We start from the raw sequence: 19,379 nt of genomic DNA, 5'->3' as shown, positions 1-19,379 counted from the left end.
GTCTTCATTTTTTACACCATTTTCTAAACATGCTTTCAATTTTTTTGTCTCCTAAATTTGCTGCTCCCAGAAGTACGGTTAGTGGCCACCCCTGGTATATAGAGTAGGCCTATGTATTAGACTTTACGTTATATTAGGATCATCACTTTTGACCCGATTGTGTCTTGTCAGGTTTGAATATTTAAAACTAAAGAACTACTACCTAACTTAAAGCTCCTTTCACTTAACATGGAAAACATTTTACACTTCTGCTAGTACTACACTCCACTGAGCCTGTTTGAAAATTGACACTGAATATAGGGGCAGTTATCGAGAGGGGGTCGGGGTTGGGTTAGTAACCCATTCTGGAATTCCTTCCTCTACCTGCAAACTACCCGTTGGACCAGTTCAACCGCAACCTTTACTCATAGAGCAAAATATCTCCATGGCTAAATGGTTAGCATGCTGGCCTTTGGTCACAGTGGTCCAGGGTTCGATTCCCGGCAGAGTCAGGAATTTTAACCATCATTGGTTAATTTCGCAGGCACGTGGGCTGGGTGTATGTGTCGTCTTCGTCATCATTTCATCCTCATCACGACGCGCAGGTCGCCTACGGCAGTCAAATCAAAAGATCTGCACCTAGCGAGGCGAACATGACCTTGGACACTCCCGGCACTAAAGAAAGCCATGTGCCACTTCTTTAATCATCGGAATGTCGTACCATTTCGGTACTGCCCGGCTCCCGGCAGCTTGTTGAAGTTGTCTTCAGGAACTCAAATCTGATCGAACTGTCTTCTCTTATATAGACTGCATCCTCATCATCCATGATCTAAATTATATAGCGTTGAAATTGCCACAATACAGAATAGGCCTATGAATGCCACAACAAAATGCGATCATAGTCTTCAGTCACAAAAGATAAAAGTGACCTTACCTCAAACTTGCCAGAAGTTGAGATCTCCACTGATCCACTGCTTCAACCAGTAGGACTTGCAAGGTTTTCTTTAGGCATTGCCGAACACACTTCTTCAAAGGGGCTGATGACCTACATGTTATGCCCCATTAAACAACAATCATCATTAGTTCTTGAAAGTAGATCTTAACACGACCTCAAGACAAAGCGTCCAACAATTTGCACCCGGAGGGAGCTAGGGGATATGGTTGTGTATAACATAGTATGTCGTTGACTGGTTCTCGCATTAGGTGGGAGACGTGGAAGGTTTCGTGGCCATATTTTTCCTTGTTTATTCCGAAGGAAACACTCATTATTTTCAGTGTTAGATGTTGAGAAAAGAGAAAATAATTCTGTCGACCATACCAGCTGGAATATAGGATTGGAAGAAAACTGGATTCTTTAAAATACTGTCATACTGAATATGCAGTTACACTTCAAGTAGGTACGAACAGCTGGAATATGCATTTATAGGCACAATAAGACCAATACATTCTTGCAAATAGATCCTAAAACGGATTTATATATTAAAAGCCTATGTTTTTCATATAAAACCAAACCAAACCAAACCCAACCCCATGGCACTACAGGCCTTGAAGGCCTACCAAGCGACCGCTGCTCAGCCCGAAGGCCTGCAGATTACGAGGTGTCGTGTGGTCAGCACGACGAATCCTCTCGGCCGTTATTCTTGGTTTTCTAGTCCGGGGCCGCCATCTCACCGTCAGATAGCTCCTCAATTCTAATCACATAGGCTGAGTGGACCTCGAACCAGCCCTCAGGTCCAGGTAAAAATCCCTGACCTGGCCGGGAATCGAACCCGGGGCCTCCGGGTAAGAGGCAGGCACGCTACCCCTACACCACGGGGCCGGATTATGTTTTCATATACAGAAATAAAATAGGAAAATAGGCAAAATCTCATCCTTACTGATAGCTACGTGACACAAACCGCGCGCCATTTGCTTGTTAGGCTTGATTTTAAAGTCACCTATATGTCCATTGAATATCTCAGGTGATTTATGATTACGATGTCACAAATTAAAATTATTATTTAAATTAAACGAATCCTTTACTATTTTTTCACCTCTAAAGGAGACCGACAGTCTAATCTACCTACATCTTTGCGGTATTGATAATGATGATGACGATAAGGCTGACTGAAATTATTAATATTATCTGTACAAATCTATATATTAAAAAAATTATGAAAACTAAAGTCAGTCAGTCCGGCCATTCTATCCGGTCGATTTCCTTCATTCTTTTTTTTTTTTAACTGAAAGGTATTTATGCACAGATTTGTCATCAGGTATCGGTACTATAAATCACTTAACTTCCGCCTTCCTCAAATTATTTGATTTTTTGAAATTTTGTCTCTTTGAAGCAATCATATCTTTGGTTCTAATTGAGGTACGAGGTTCGTTTTGGCCTAAGAACACTCGGTGGATCAAGCTCTTTCATTTAAGCTCTCAACTATTCAAATTGGTTGATTCTGAGGAAAATTATGGGTGCACATTCAATTTGAGGGCTCATTTCTTCAACATTTTTTTCTCATTGAAACAATCATATCTTTTGTTCTAATTGAGGTACGCAGTTCGTTTTGGTCTAAAATCACTCGGAGGATCAAGCGCTTTCTTTTGGGGTAATGATTACTAAAATGGGTAGATTTTGAGAAAAGTTATGAGTACATTTGTCTCCATGACGAAGATCTTTGAAGGACTTCTTATCATTTCGACGCGTAGTGTTGTTCCAAGGAACGTTTAATTCAATTTCTTTGTGTGATGTATTTTCAAGTGTTTTGTTGGCATAATATTACATTCTATTACCACAGCAGATCATGTGCTTTATTTCATTAACTCGAAACTTTGCAAATACATCCGTGAAGATAGTAACGAACAACACCATACTTTGTACAATGCGGGCGGAGCCAGCGGGAAACTGCTAGTAAAAGTTAATGTTCGTTTCCCCCCTGTGGGTCGGGGTGATAGAATAACGTCCACGGTATCCCCTGCCTATCGTAGGAGACGGATAAAATTGACTCCAGGGTCTCTTAACTTGGGTGCGTGGGTTAGCGACCACGGGGCCTTTTAGCTGAATCCTGGCACCGCTTCCACTTACTTGTGCCATGCACCTCACTTTCTTCTCTCCTATCCGACCTCCCTTGGTCATCTATTGTTGTTTTTGTACCTCGACGGTAGGGAGCCCTTCACAGCACTTGCCCCATTTTTTTTAAATACTTTCATTCTTCAAAGTAAAAGCATCTGTGACTCAGGTGGCAGCACGCCGGCCTCTCACCACTGGCTTCCGTGGTTCAAATCCTGGTCACTCCATGTAAGACAAAGCGGAGGCACGAAAGATTTGTGTTCGGATACTCCTGTTTTCCTTGCCATCAACACTCTCCAATATAATTCCATTTCATCCGTCAGACGTCAGTCATTAATCATTGTCCCAGAGGAGTGCGACAGGCACAATCCCTATCCTCGCCACTAAATGTGGGCTTCATTCGTTCCATTCCAGACCCGCCAAATGACTGGAAACGCTGTGGATTCACATTTACTTTTATTCTTGGAAGTGTCGTGCCTCTTCCATTTTCCTCCCGATTAGTGAAAATAGACTCCTCAGCTGCGTAATACGAGGTGTAGACCCCTCTATTACTGAAGATAACATCCTCGCCGAACTTAAAGTCGAAGGTATCCCAGCGAAAAAGGTATTCAGGATAAAGAACTCAACAGGACTCACCTGCATAGTTCGAATCCTATTGCCGGCACTTGAAGACGTGGACCGAGTGCTGACTAGCGGAGCTTCACACTTGTGGAGACAATCATCCAGCATATTCACGCCGTTGCAGAAGCCGCCCTGCACCTCCCCAAAACCGACCTGAGCTCATAGCTTCTGTACGAACCATCGACATGCCCACACCACCCAACCGTTTCCTCTTCCCGCTACATACAGTTGAAGATCTTCTCTGCTTCTTAACCATTTCCCTACTGAATATTCATCCCTACCACACATCGTTATTCCTCACTCATCTACAAGCCGCGGCCAACCAACATTCAACCTCCATTTTTCAGCCACTTACTCGGGCTTAAACTCCCACTTCAGTTTCACACCTCTTGAAACTCTCGTCTAAAAGCACTCCACATTCTCTAACTCCAGCCAACAAGCTCCATCTTTCATACATTTCTTCACTCATAAATGTAACCACTCAAAATTATGATACAAACTTGTTGGTGTGTCAGTGTGCTAGGAAACAATTTATTTTTGTATTTAAATCCAGTTTTCTATTTTCATACATGTCCTTCCAGGCGTGGGATGGCAAGACAATTGCTAGTATATAATTTGTTCAGACTGTAGATTGCATGTACGTTCTATAGGTAAAAAAAGGAAAAAGATGAAAAAAGTTAAATAAATTTTAAAATACTTAGGCATAGGCAAAATTCCTCTCCCATCTCCTTCTTCACATCCTTCACCCACCTCCTTCTTCCATCACATCTCTCCAACCCGCCCGCATCTCTTGGCCAGAGAGAGGGCGTAACCCTCTAGGTGGCCTGCCCCACCCCTTCAGGGTGGGGAATGAAAACATTTGTAGATAGATAGATAGATAGATAGATAGATAGATAGATAGATAGATAGAATCTATTTTCTAAGAAGCCTCGAAAGTAGGATTTTAGAATTAAACTGAACATACCATTCGCTGTAAAACTTGATCTTGATCGCATTGTTCGTGTTCTGTATTTTACTGTACGATGTACGATTTTGTAGTGTACCGGAACTGCAATCTGAATATCAACATGGTTCACTTGAAAGACATTCCTGCATGCACGCATCACACATGAACAAGCACCTACATTATGTTCTATCATCATTTTGTTATTATACCCCCCCCCCCCCTCCCTCCACATCGGTCGATCGTGGCTACGCGACTAGAATCCAGGCAGTGGCGCTGACTTGGGGGGAGGGGGGGGGGGGCATTTACTGTCTCCTGGTGTGAAAATATAAAATCACTGAAAGATTATCCTGTGTGCAAAATCCACATCACAGTCAAATATTTGTTATTTATATATTTATTTTATTTTATTTACCACATTGTAACAAAAGAAAAACCCTGTATCTATATTATAATTTTATTTTTCTAACCCATAAACAATTAAGTCCTCTCTAAAGAACCAGAGAAACAAGGAAGTGTCTTTTGGTCCTTGTTTCAATGACGGTGAAATCCTGACATTCACCTACCCGCAGTAGAGAATGGGCAACGACTGCATATGACTGCATATAAAAGTATATTTTATATGCAGGCGGCTAACGAATGAAGGGACCGATTATCTCCCGGTATAAGGAGATCCTCCATACCAAGTGCCAAAAGTCTCTTTGAGAGTGGATGAGCGGGTATGAAGAAGGGCACTCTTATGTCCTGGGGACAAGAAATTGTTCCCAAAGGCGGAGGAACCAGTTTGGTCAACGCCATTAGAATGCAGAAGGCAACGGGAAACCATTGCATTAAAGATCCTGAAAGCTATTCCAATTAATCCACATGGCATGGCTGCAACGTCAAGATCGGAGCTGGCCGTGTGGATCGTCTACCTCCGTTTGGAGACGAGGTCTTAAGGAGAAGAAGAAACAATTAAATATTAATTTTGTATTAATCTGTACCGTAATAGAAACAACCAACATCTGTATATAGTTTAATATGTAATACAATGAACCCTTAATCATTTTATTTATCTACCCTTTAAACAATTAAGTGCTAATTTTGTATGAATCAACCAACATTTGTATATATTGTAACATGTAATATAATGAACCCGTATGATCATACTGTATTCTATTTAGTTCCTATGTAATCATTGCATTCCTCTACCCTATAAACAATTAAGTATTAATTCTGTGCCAGTCCGTAAATATTGTAATAGCGTTTTGTTAACCTGCTATAATGTACCTCCCGAACACCAATTTAAACTGTGTACTTTTAATTGTAATTGTATTGTAAATATGGTAATAGCACACTGTACTGTAATATATTGTAATAACGTTTTGTTAACCTCCGAATGTACTTCTCCAACACCAATTAACTGTGTAAGCTACTATTAACTGTAATTGTATTGTATATATTGAAATAGCTCACTGTACTGTAATATATTTTAATAACGTCTTGTCAACCTACTCACATGGAGTGACCGGGATTTGAAGCACGGTATCCAGCGGTGAGAGGCCGACGCGCTGCCGTCTGAGCCACGGAGGCTCTTAAACTGTGAACTATCAACTGTAAATGACGAAGGTGAAAATAAATGAGAGGTAAAAATACCCTCCCCTCCCTCCTCTACAAAGTCAATCCACACCCCCCTGCAACCGACTCCCACAACCCACCAAGCCCGTCACCTTCTGAGTGCCACCCCCCCCCCCCCCCTTCCTGATCGAGGAGGAGAATTAAAACCACTCAATTGGAATTGGCATTTGGTACTCTGGTCTGCCTTCAAATCGCATAAATCTTTCGCCTTTTACTACAGATTTCCGTGGAGGGGGACAATTGATGGGTCTAAAACTAATTTTTGTGGCGGCTTAACCATAGTGTTAAGCCAATATACTAATACAAACTAAGATATATACGCTTCTGCACTGACAGCCTAACATTGTACTGTATTGGTAGTGGAAAGTGTATCCTGTGGTCCTGTCTAGTGTCTATTATTATTATCGTCGCGGGCTGCCATAATGGAAATATTTCTTTGTTGATAAGATGACAATGTCGGTAGTATTTTTCGGAAGATTTGGGATATTAGAAGTGGGAAAAATACAGTAATATTCACATCTGAAATATTAATGATGTATAGGGAAAAGGTTGTTAACATGATGCGCAATAAATTAACAAACGGAATGTGATTACCCGTATCGTGTCTCCGGGAAATCAATTATTTACAGTAGGGCCTACTTAATAGGAAGTACAACTAGGCAACCATCCTCTATATAACACTAATCAGAGAGAGAAAAAATGAAGGGGTCCTACACTTCGAAAAAAGAAGGTATCGGCCAAAGGAAGACAAGGGCCACGAAGGGCGTGAAAATGAAAGACTCCCTAGCCCTCGCAAACCTAATAGCGTCGGGGTCGGAAAAGAACAAGAGTTGACCAAGGGAGGTCGGATAGAACAGGTGAAAGTGAGGAGCCTGGCACAAGTAAGTGGAAACAATGCCAGGACTCAGCTGAGGGCCCCGTGGTCGCCAACCCACGCTCCAAAGTTCAGAGCCCCTGAGACCCCTTTTAGTCGCCTCTTACGACAGGCTGGGGATACCGTGGGTGTTATTCTACCGCCCCCATCCATAGGGGGACTACTTAATGTTGGTTTGTCCGACTCGGCTGAATGGTCAGCATACTGGCCTTCGGTTCAGAAGTTCCCGGAATCGATTCCCGGCCGGGTTGGGGATTTAAACCTTAATTGGTTAATTCCAATGGCTCGGGGGCTGGGTGTGCGTGGCGTATTCAACATTAGAAATCATCCTAGGTAGGGCGCTCATCTTCACAGACATTCAGGTCGCCTAATAGGCCGTCTACTAGAAAAAGACCTGCACCAGGCCTCTCCGGAGGCCATACGCCATTATTATTAATGTTGGTTTAAAAAGAATAAATTTATGAACTTTATACAAAGATTCCTCCCATGTACAGGTTATTCAGCGAAGTTGTCCACTCAAAAAAACTCATGAACGTTTAAAGATATTCACATTTTGTTTTCACTGTCAGTAATTGTACCAAAGGGCTAATAATCGGACTTACAGTACCTATTGTATCATGTTTATTTTATTTATTTATTTCAAAAGAGGCACCTGAGCCAAGGCTTATAATGGTGCAGTACAATTAATTTACATTTGGCAACAAAGATGAGATTTGAGAACATCAACTTCTAGGACAAAAATATAATATACTGTACAATGAATTATAGTAATAAATACTAAGGTATCCTAGTGATAGAAACCAAATATGAACAGCAGTGATATAGTATCGTTCATACATTTATTCTTTAAAAACCAACATTAAGTAGGTCCTACTGTAAATAATTGGTAACCCGGAGACACGATACGGTTAATCACGTTTCGTTTGTTAATTTATTGCGCATCATGTTAACAACCAAATTTTCCCTATACATGATTAATATTTCAAATGTAAATATTACTGTATTTTTCCCACTTCCCAAATCTTTCGAAAAGTACTACCGACATTGTCACATTATTAACAAAGAAATATTTCCATGCTGACAGCCCACAACGATGAGAATAATAGAAGACACGACACAGGACTATAAAGATACACTTTCCACTACCACTGCAATACAATACAAGACTCAGTGAAGATTTTAATTTTTATTAGTATGTTGGCTTAACACTATGGTTAAGCCGTCACAAAAATTGGTTATAGACTCATCAATTGTCCCCCTCCACGGAAATCTTTAGTAAAAGGCGAAAGATTTATGCGATTTGAAGGGAGACCAGAGTACCAAGCAATTGTTAGAACAAGAATTTCAATGATCTTAATTGCTAGGCAACTAAGAGTGTAATTAAGTTTTATTGTCTAAAATCCTGGAGCGATCAGAATATTATGTTATTATTCAAATCATTGCATCAAAAATAATATATTACTTCAAAGGAATTGACAGTCTTTGTAGTAGTTGGTCACAGAATGTCTTACTTTGAATACAAATATGTGTCGGAGCGGTCGGAGGGACGTCTATGTCCCACGTTGTTTTTCATCGCGCCCAGTAGATAGCTCTGCGCTTCCTGTTTGTGCTGCTATCAGTGCTGAAATAAACATGTACCGTTGCATCACAGCCTACTTGATGCGTCGCAGCGCGAGATCCAGTCGGCAGTGCCTAGAGTGACGCAACAAGTCGGCTGTGCTCTAACTAGCGGAGCGAGAGATCCAATAGGCCATGCGTTGCATAGTAGAACATCGCCTCTCCATCATCCGAGAAACGATCTACACCGTTTTTATTACGGCTAGGAGACTCCACAACTCTAATATCGTGTCCTAGCCGTCCCAATAAAGCAGAATCAGGCCAGGCACCAAACAGGAAGCCGGCCTCCCCCATCATGCCAAACATCATCTTATCCGGTGTAGATCTCTCCTTCAGTGATGCAGCTCTACTGGCCTACCTGAAAAACGAAGGAGTTCCAGCAATTAATCTTTCAAGACTCCAAGTTGACTTCACCCCCACGGACAGAGTGCTAATCAAGCTAAGCTCAGAACGGGCAGTACACGCAGCCCTCAGATATGGCATATATATCTACGGCAAGCCACACCTGGCAGAGCCATGCCCACCGTGCATGGCAAACGATCTCGGACCGGACCCGGGAACCCAGCCACCCCAGTCACCTCGAACGCCAGCGAAGATACCTCCACCACCCTACACCCCCCCACCATACCTCCCACCACACCAACCGTCAACCCATCCTTTCACCACCCCAATAACTACCATCACCACCACCATTGCTACTACCCCCGCCCGGACCGCTCCCCTTACTCCTGTAACTACTACAACCATGGCCCATTCCACTCCCATCATGATGTCTCCCACCACATCAACCCTCCCCAGCCCTACCCGGCCACCAACAACAGAAGAAGAAGAAGCCCACAACAGTGTAATGGAAACAGAACGACCACCACCACCAGCTCCCGAGTCCGAGTCCGGGCCTCACCGAACTACCCAGTCACCATCACCACCCACAGAAGAAAGCACCAGCAGCTGCGTCATCCGAGGCGTAAACCCAGCCATCCCACCGGAGCTCATCCTGCAGGAAGTCAGAAACACAGGACTCCAACCCAAGAAAGTCACCAGAATACAAAATGCAGCCGGACCGACCTACATGGTGCGACTACATCTCCAGCTTCCCGAAGAGACAGAGCGCCTCATCCAACACGGAATTCAGCTCTTCGGGAAACAACACCGTGTGGAACCATCTCGCTCCCCACCCAAAACCCAAAACCGCCCAAACCCTCCTCGCAACCAACCCCGTCCCCAACACCATCTCCCGAATCCACACCATAATACGAACCTCCTCCACCTTCTACTCACGTCCCTAGCAAATATCACCGCATTTTACCAGCAAATCCTTCCCATCCTACTCACTAGCAAGTAAGAAACTAATGTACAACCTTTGTATTCTATTGTAAATCACATGTAACCATTGTAAGAAATTCTTAATAAAAAGCACAAGGCACATACTACACACTTAGCCAAGAGGTCAAACTCCCCCAATTCACTAAAACCTAACGCTCCCCCTTTCTCACTTCAAACCAATCCAAATCCCCGAACCCCGCCAAATCTCCTGGCCAGAGAGAAGGCGTTACCTTCTAGGTGGCCCGCCCCTCCCCTTCGGGGAGGGGAATGAAAACATCCCCCTTGGTCCTTGGTCATAGTAGAAATAATACACTATAAAAATAAAATACGGCCTCACCGTCTGCGAGAGAATCATTGTAGCCAGCGGAGCATGTAGAAATTTCAGCTGTTTGGCAAAAAAGCTCGCTCCACTGTGTTCATCAGTGTAAATTGGGGACTTTTAAAACTTTGTGGATATTGATATGGTTTAAAGTTCTTACATGTAAACAAGGTCTTTCGTCGACGTCTCTATTTACGTGGACTACGCTCTCCCATCACCTCTCCTGTATTTTTGTGCGGCCGGAGTGTGCGACAACTTTAATTTCGCACCTCGCCGGGTCCAAGAATATAGGTGGCCCCAAGTTGGTGGACGGCCTTCCCCAGCAATGTTGTCTTCCTGTGTAGCCTGTGAAGTTAATCTCGCCATCCCGGAAGGGGACATTTGATACCCTTCGTTTTCGTTCGACCGGTGCTTATTTCGTTCAACGTCTTTACAATGGCCCTGATCCAGCACCAGAGGTCCTGTTCTATTATCAGTCCGCATCTGCCTGTCTCGCTGTTCAAGAATCTGGCGCTCTCATCCATCGTCGCCTCTACCCAGTGGTACCTAAACCACCTCACATCCTTGCTGAGATAGAGGCCGATGAAGAATAGGCTGGTAGTGCTGATCGAACGCTTCCTCCGTCTTCCGTCACCCCACTTACCTGTTTCTTCCTGCCCTTCTCCTCCTCCTAACACCACTGTATCTACTCCGGCCTCTATTACCACTCCTTGTACTACATCTGTTACCACAACTACCACTACTACTGCTACTACTACCACTACCGCCACCCTACCTCTTACTACTTTGATTATGTCTCATCCTTTTCCCCTCTTGTTAACCTCTCTCTCCACCCCTACTCTCACATCTCAACCTCCTCCTACACAGCCATCTACCGAGAGACTTACCGCCGCTCCTACGGGGAACGTGGTACGGCTGCCTTCGCCATCACCACCATCTGCCTGCAGCTGTGTCATCCGAGGTGTAGATCCCAGCGTAGATCACCACTGAATACATTCAAAATGTGGGAAAACTGCTCAAAGACACACCCACTGAAAATGTCTACAATTATGACAAAACCAATATGAGTGATGATCCATTTAGGAAAAAAATAATTCGCTGAAGGTTTTACAAAATACCCCGAGCAGATTACGAACAAAACAAAATCCAGCATAAGTGTAATGTTTTGTGGCAATGCAGCCGGACAGTCTGTTCCACCTTATATCGTATATAAGGCCAAAAATCTGTGGACAACTTGGGCGGTATGTGGCCCACCTGGGGCTAGATGTAAATGCAATAAGCATGGGTGGATTGATTTAGCAATTTTTGAGGACTAGTTTACAAGAAGGGAAGAAGGTTGTAATTGGAGACAATCTTACTTTACACCTCAGCATCAATGTTGCTCAGCTCTGTGAACAAAACCATGAGCGCCACCTAATTCGTTCCACCTCACTCAACCATTGGATGTGGCGTATTTTAGGCCTCTCAAACTCTAGAAAAAGTGAAAGCTTCATCTCTTAAAGAACACTTGGTGTTTCACAATTCACTTGATCGAGACTTGTATATGTCCTAATGAAAGAAGACTATCTAATTCAAGAAATCAAAAATACTATGCAACCACCATGAACGATTGCCCTCCAAAATGCATTAAGAAAGCGAGAAAAAAAAACGAACTGACATTTGGTGCAAGTTTTATGCCACTGACGCCATGACAGATAAGGCGTGGACACAGTGTAACTACGAGTTAAGACATGTGGTGACCCTATATGCTTGTCATGGCTTCCATCATATAGTCTGCACTAATAAGAGATTCCATGATCCTTGCGACTCATGTGTATGTGAACTGTGTGGTGAAAGTTGTCACAGATATCACTTGCAGTTTTTGCAAAAAGAAAAACAAATCATTGTATATATATGCTAAACAATGATGCACATTGTGCGCAATTCTTTTAGTAATAAAATGAAGTGGAAGGATGCTCTTGATCGATGGAGGCAATTAAATGTAGGTAAAAGAATTGGTGTGCTTCCAAAGGATCAGTGGGCCGATGACCTTCGATGTTAGGCCCCTTAAAACAACAAGCAAGCAAAGGATCAGTTACCAATGCTATTGCGAACTGTTGTTCCAAACATGGAAAGCAACCTAAAGGCAGGCTTCAACACCAACACCGGCACCTGTAACAAAAGATGACCTAGAAATAGGCAATTTTGTTCTGGTAAAATGGAACAAGGAGTCATCCACATTATAGAAGCAGGTGTTAAGAGTTGACCTCCAGTAAAAGCTTGGATGTGGCCCAAAAACAAGGATGTCTTCTTGTATAAATTTGAAGATGTAGTAATGAAAATAGAACCTCCAAAACTAATAAAAAGAGGTTTGTTCTCTTTAACTGGACTCTAAATGTTAAATGCCTACCTACTTTTGTTTGTACAATATCTAAAAAAGTGTTGTTCAAAATCAATATCTGCCTTAAAATAAATGTTTGGAAGTTCACTGGATGTTCAGAAATTATGTTATTCTAATAACCATCAACCTACTTGGACCCAAACTATCTTCAAATGGTATTATCTATGGGAATTACAGTCTGGGTTCAAGTAACCCAACCTTAAGGTTAACTTGAGCCCAAATAAAACAAAACAATAAAAATAGGCTATTTACTATATCACAAACAATGCATAGTGTACATTAAACTATCCATAATAAACTATAGTTTAATAATTTAAGGTGAGTATATCAATGAAAAAATTTGTTGTACCCATTTTTAAAAATAATGTTAAAGGTTTCAAAATCTGGGCTTAAGGTATTCAGTTTTCTAGTTTATCAGTTTTTCTAGTTTATAAATTATATATGAGAGATAACATCATTATTGCATATACCGTACTTGTATACATTTATTGAAAGCATTACTGAAAAAAACATAAGCAGTTTTTTGCTGAGTATTTTGATTCTTCTGAACTATTTCAGTTCATTCTTAAAAACTGAAAAATCATTAAATATCTTACCTGCATCCTTAAATTCAACTTCCATTTTGTTAACATTATTTTTTATTCTGACTTGGCCCTCTACTCCATGACCACATTTTGACATAAATATGTCTTATTACTGGCGCTCATCTGAAAATTTGTTTAACGTGACACAACCCAAAATGTGTGACAGAACTGTAATAATAGCAACCGTACAGGCAGTGACTGATGGTCAAACAATACCGGTATTATCTAGCAGCCGTGTAGGCTATGTCTTATGGCTGGTTGCCATCTGAAATTAGCAGCCGTTCATGGTTGGCCATGACCGAGAGACATATTTATGATCATTTAATTTTCGCAACGGGAAAAGTGGTGTTTTTTTCTTTTGCCGTCACACCTTTTCTAGATTCCTTCCTAACTTCAACAAATGAAAGCCAAACAATATAATTTTCTAAAGTTGTGATGGCAAACACATCCCCAGGCAGCAGCTTCTGATCTCAAAATGTGGTCCATCCTACTGATAATGAGGGTTGTAGGTTGGTTTCTTTCCCCTGGACACAAGGGGTGTCATTTAAAAGGTAAGTGAATGCTCTCAAGATCATGGTTGTCATATTTTGCGTTGATTATTACCCAGTATAGCCATAAATACTGTTAAAAAAATTTGACGCACACTGTACAACCAGTTCGGCAGGTAAAGAACTACCAGTGGGCACACATTAACCTTGAACCATTGTTAACTTGTCCGTGAAAGAGGAAGCATCTAGCTCCAGGTTTCAACATGGAATGGGGTGATTAATCGTGTTGCAGTAATAGCATTACATAAAGTTGTAAAATCTCCAAATGACGTTTTCAAGACGCTGCAAAAGCTGAAAATTTGTCGTATGTTTGTGTACCGGACCATTGAGTGATTCACTGCAACCGGGAATGTAAAGGATCGTCCGAGCGAGGGTCGCCCACAAACGTCAGGACTCCAGTAGCAAAAAAGGCAGTGGCAGCTCGTATTCGGAGAAATGCAGTGCAGAAGCAGGCTATCATGGCCCGTGAAATGAACATTTATAAAAGGCCAACGTCAAGGCTTCTGTCAGAGGACCTTGGACTACGGGCTTATTGCCGACGAACAAGACCTTACCTTGATGCACGCCTAAAGAAGCTGAGAGTGCTTAAATGTAGACGTCTCCTGCAGCTTTACGCACAAAATGGTCATCGAAACACCCTCTTCACCGATGAAAAGGTTTTCACTATTGAAGAATCTTTCAATGTGCAAAACGACAGGGTTTATGCATCATCATCTCGGGAAGCCAGTAAAATGGTTCCGAAAGTTCAGAGGGCCCATCATCCCTCCTCTGTGATAGTGTGGTGGGGGGGGTGAGTTATTCTGACACCACCCAGCTGCATTTCAGTGAAAAGGGTGTTCAAACCAGCACCAGAGTGTACGAAAGCACTGTTTTGGAGCCTATTGTGAAGAACGTAAGTGGCACATTGTTTCAAAACCAACTCTGGACTTTCCAGCAGGATTCTCCTTCAGCCCACAAGGCTAGGTCAACTCAAGGGTGGCTTCAGCATCATGTCCCCAACTTCATTTTAACTGAAGATTGGCCCAGTAGCAGTCTGGACCTGAACCCTTTGGACTACCGCCTGTGGTCAGTGCTTGAGGGCATGGTCTGCAAGAAGAGACACCCCACTATTGGAGTTTAAAGCGTCCCTTATTGTCAGCAGTGACAGACTGCCCCATGGATGTCCTCCGTTCCACCATAGACGAGTGGTCACAAAGACTCAGAGCCTGTATCAGTGCCAAAGGTGACCATTTCGAAAAGTGATTGGTGATTTGTGTAAAGCTTTTTTTTTTTTTTTGCTAGTTGCTTTACGTCGCACCGACACAGATAGGTCTTACGGCGACGATGGGACAGGGAGTGGGAAGGAAGCGGCCGTGGCTTTAATGAAGGTACAGCCCCAGCATTTGCCTGGTGTGAAAATGGGAAACCACGGAAAACCATTTTCAGGGTTGCCGACAGTGGGGTTCGAACCTACTATCTCCCGAATACTGGATATTGGCCGCACTTAAGCGACTGCAGCTATTGAGCTCGGTATTTGTGTAAAGAATGCCTGTAAGAACATACTAACAGCAAATTATACTTCTCATAATATTTGCATTTTTCACTTTTTAATTTGTAACAGTATTTATGGCTAGACTCGGTAAACATGTTAGCATTTAATTTACTATTAAGACAAAATATTAAACCTGATCATGAGCCACAGCACAAACCAATATCGCAGAATATTTTGTTTCATGCATAACCCCCGCAGTGGTCGGAGATTTTAGAAGGAAGGAAGGAAGGAAGGAAGGAAGGAAGGAAGGAAGGGATGCACTGACAACAGAGCTGTGAAGATTTCTGTTGGGGAATGAGATGTCCGTTTTAAAGCCAACTACCGTCATAAATCACCCCCTGCTGGGCAAGGAGGAGCCAGGGGATCAAACATATGCCGTTTTCTTTGCGGCCGACTTAGGAGCGGTTGCCTGTCCCAACTACACTGGTCATACTGAACTGAGCTTAAAATACCCAAAAGTCAAAGCTCAACAATTAACACATCTACACTCTGACAACTGAACTTCATAAACTGTTCTAGTCCTTGCGTTACAGTCTGCACCAGCATTTGGTAGGGGATTTCTCCTAGAAGGATTTTTTCTTGGAATGATAATTCTATTTTAAAACTGATTTCCCTAGGTATGATTCATTATTCAATAAGTTGTTCATATGAATATATTATTGAATGATTTAATTGGGATCATTTTAAAGTAACATAAATAAGTGCTGGCAGTAATTAGAATCATATGCTCTTAAAAAGAAATACTAGCCAACCCTGTCCTAAAGAATACAGAAGTATGAACTAGATGTACTGTTTTATAAATGTATTATGGGAATATGCTATTCAGCATTTTATCACCATGTCTGTTACACAATACAGTATCTAGAGAGCCATGTTGACAAGATCTCAGAATTTATTACCACATTCAACAGATAATTTGTTTAGTCTGCATTTTTAAAAGTACATATATGGATCTTGTGCCATCTTTTTCTGTTGCTTTTCTACAAGCTAGTAGGGTCGTGGGTGCAATCTGCATTGTAGACCTGGCCTCTGGAGAAGCCTGGTGCCGGTCTTTCAAGTTGATACCCAAGGACAACCTACACGTCTGTGAGGATGGGCCCAACCTAGGATGAATTCCAATGTTGAAGATGGCACACACTCAGCCCAAGCCACAGGAAATCTATGAAAAACATTCCCGACCCCGCCAGGAATCGAACCTGGTACCCATTGGACCAGAGGCCATCAAGCTAATCAGTTAGCGACAGAGCAGGGCAAATTTGTGTTCTTGTCCAGAAGTGGTGCAGCTCTACTCAGGCACACCCCCCAACAGAGGTGAGCTGCATGTACCTATATAAACACATACCAACACCGACTGCCAATCTTAAATTTCTGGTGGTACCAGGAATCGAACCCCAGCCTCTGAGGATAGCAGCTAATAGCACTAACCATTAGACTACAGAGGTGGACAGCCAAAACTCTAGCATCGATCTGGTTGTTTTATAGTGGTAATATACAAAATCATGTTTGATTGATTGATATTTGCTGTTTAAAGGGGCCTAACATCGGTCATCGGCCCCTAATGGTATAAAATAAGACAAAATGAAATACAACTTAAAAGTCCAAAACCCTCCACTGACCAGAATTCAAAGCGTGAGGACGAAGAATGAATGGATGGACAGATTTGAATTTAAAATGATCAGTGGATCCGACCCACAGTGCTCTCATGCACAGAAGCTGTCACAAAACAATAGTAATACTGACCAAGGGACTGTCTCTATAGCATGATGCTGAATCAATTATGCTTATAGTCGAAACGTGTCCAAAATCCAGGTTATCGGCCCCTCATAATGATATTTATCACTAGGAAAGTAGAACCATGCTATGGGTAATGTTGCGGTACTAATCAAAAGTAGTGGAGATTCGCGGTATTCCACACATTATGGTACTATTCACAGGTGGTGTAATGCGCACATGTAACACAGACCGAGAGTGTTTTGCACATTGCGGCGCTATTTACAGGCAACGCAAACCTCTAAAGGCAACACAAACCTATGGCATTCCTCACATAAGTGGACTAACCACAGGGACTCGTACTATCCCGTGGAATTCCTCACATAGCGGGAACTGAACATAGGTAAGGCAGAACCATGGTGTCGCTAATCCCATGGTGTCACTTATATAGGGGTACAAATCACAGGTACTGTAGAACCCACCACCTGATTCACATACTGTCGCTACTAATCACAAACCTATTGCATACCTAACATAGCGGTATTACGTGCAAGTAAATGTGACCCATGGTCTTCCCTGCATGATGGTAGTAATTACAAGTAGTCTCATGGTTCTAATCGGATCATCCCTTGGTAGCCCCTTTTAGTCGCCTCTTAAGATAGGCAGGGGATACTGTGGGTGAATTCTTCGTCTGCCTACCCCACCCACAGGGGATCAAAATCATGTTTTTGCTACATTCTTACACTAATGTTGATCATTTACACTGTCAGCAAAATGCACCGCAACATCAGCGTCTTGAAATCCATCAACTTTTACACTTCCCTCCCAATATTTTCAAGATGAAAATAAACAAGGTTTATGACAATTATTTTAATATAAAATAAAAGAACAGGATACAGTTCAAAGGGAGAGCATTATTTTACAAATTATAGGGTATAAATACAGTGTTTGAACATGACTAACAAACTATTTACACATATCCAATGGAGATAAATGAACGACATTAGGCATTTAGAGTGAAGAGAAGTGAGCAGATGTAGGTCTACTCTTTTTTGAGATAAACACAGCACAAGCTGATGTTTTACGGGCCACACACACTCCTTTAACTCATTTAAATGCAGTGTAATTTGAGAAGGGAAGCGGAAAAAAGTGGCAAACGTAAAAAAGATTTCGATGGCTTAGTGCACAAACATTTTATGTCCAAAAATCATGATTCTGAGAAAACTGAAATTGAAAGTTTATGAAGTTGCAGTTACTTACGGCAATATAGCTGTAGCCAGTGTTACTGATATGTAGATTATTTCTTTGTAATTGTATTTCAATAACTGGACCACATTTTGTGCATCAGTTAAGGAATTATTCATTATATTTTAATGGAAGTTTGGGACATACAACATTTGGAACTAACAATGTGAAAGATAACTTCAAAGCACAAACATATTTCTCAAAGGAGTTTATTTCAACATTATTTTTCATCATTTATTATTAAATGATTTTATTTTCTTAATAAAATCACAAGGTATGAATTATAAGTAATTAAATAAAGTTGAATAATCACTGTTCAGTTATAAATTTGTCTCAAATCTTTCCAATCAGTGTCCAGGACATACGAGGTGTGTTCAAAAAAAGACCGAACTGTGGCTAGAAAAACTCTATTATGTAGCTTACATCATTTCACAGACTGTCCCCTTCAAAATAGTCCCCTGCACTATCAACAGCGTGTTGCCAACGTTTCTTCCACTTTTGGAATGCTTCCTGGAATGCACTTTCTTTGATGGCGCGAAGTTGCCTCGTCGCATTCTCCTTGATCTCTTCAATGTCTTGGAAACGATGTCCTTTCAAGGTGGTTTTCAATTTGGGGAATAAGAAAAAGTCTGCTGGAGCCAAGTCGGGAGAATAGGGCGGATGGGGCACAACAGGAATTTGGTGTTTTGCCAGATAACTGCGGACCGAGAGAGAGGCATGTGCTGGCGCATTGTCATGGTGCAACATCCAGGATTTGTTTTCCCACAGTTCAGGCCTCTTCCTGCGCACGGCATCTCTCAAATGTCGTGATGGACAATGCCTTTCCAATCAAAAAACACAATCAGCATCACCTTGATGTTTGAACGACTCATTCGTGCTTTTTTCGGTCGAGGAGAACCTTTCCCCACCCACTGTGATGATTGCCTTTTGGTTTCGACATCGTAACCGTACACCCACGTCTCATCTCCAGTGTTTCCACAAATGTTTTCCCAACTTTGAAGCAGAACTTCACGCACACGCGTTGTTCCTCAAGCTGTTT

At 42.1% G+C, this 19,379-nt stretch overlaps 2 non-coding genes across 2 annotated transcripts; one reads left to right on the top strand and one right to left on the bottom strand.

The window, feature by feature from the left end:
• The first annotated feature begins 6,379 nt into the window (after nt 1-6,379).
• Nucleotides 6,380-6,499, top strand: LOC136882501 (U5 spliceosomal RNA). The gene has a single exon (XR_010861203.2). It is a non-coding gene; the product is annotated as a U5 spliceosomal RNA (small nuclear RNA).
• Nucleotides 6,500-8,285: 1,786 nt separating this feature from the next.
• On the bottom strand, nt 8,286-8,403 carry LOC136882496 (U5 spliceosomal RNA). Its single transcript, XR_010861198.2, has one exon. It is a non-coding gene; the product is annotated as a U5 spliceosomal RNA (small nuclear RNA).
• Between the last annotated feature and the right edge of the window lie 10,976 nt (nt 8,404-19,379).

This window comes from Anabrus simplex, chromosome 10, assembly GCF_040414725.1.
Source record: "Anabrus simplex isolate iqAnaSimp1 chromosome 10, ASM4041472v1, whole genome shotgun sequence".
Classification (NCBI taxonomy): Eukaryota; Metazoa; Arthropoda; class Insecta; order Orthoptera; family Tettigoniidae; genus Anabrus; species Anabrus simplex.
The sequence above is the reverse complement of the archived record's forward strand: the minus strand, read 5'-3'. Positions and strand labels throughout refer to the sequence as shown.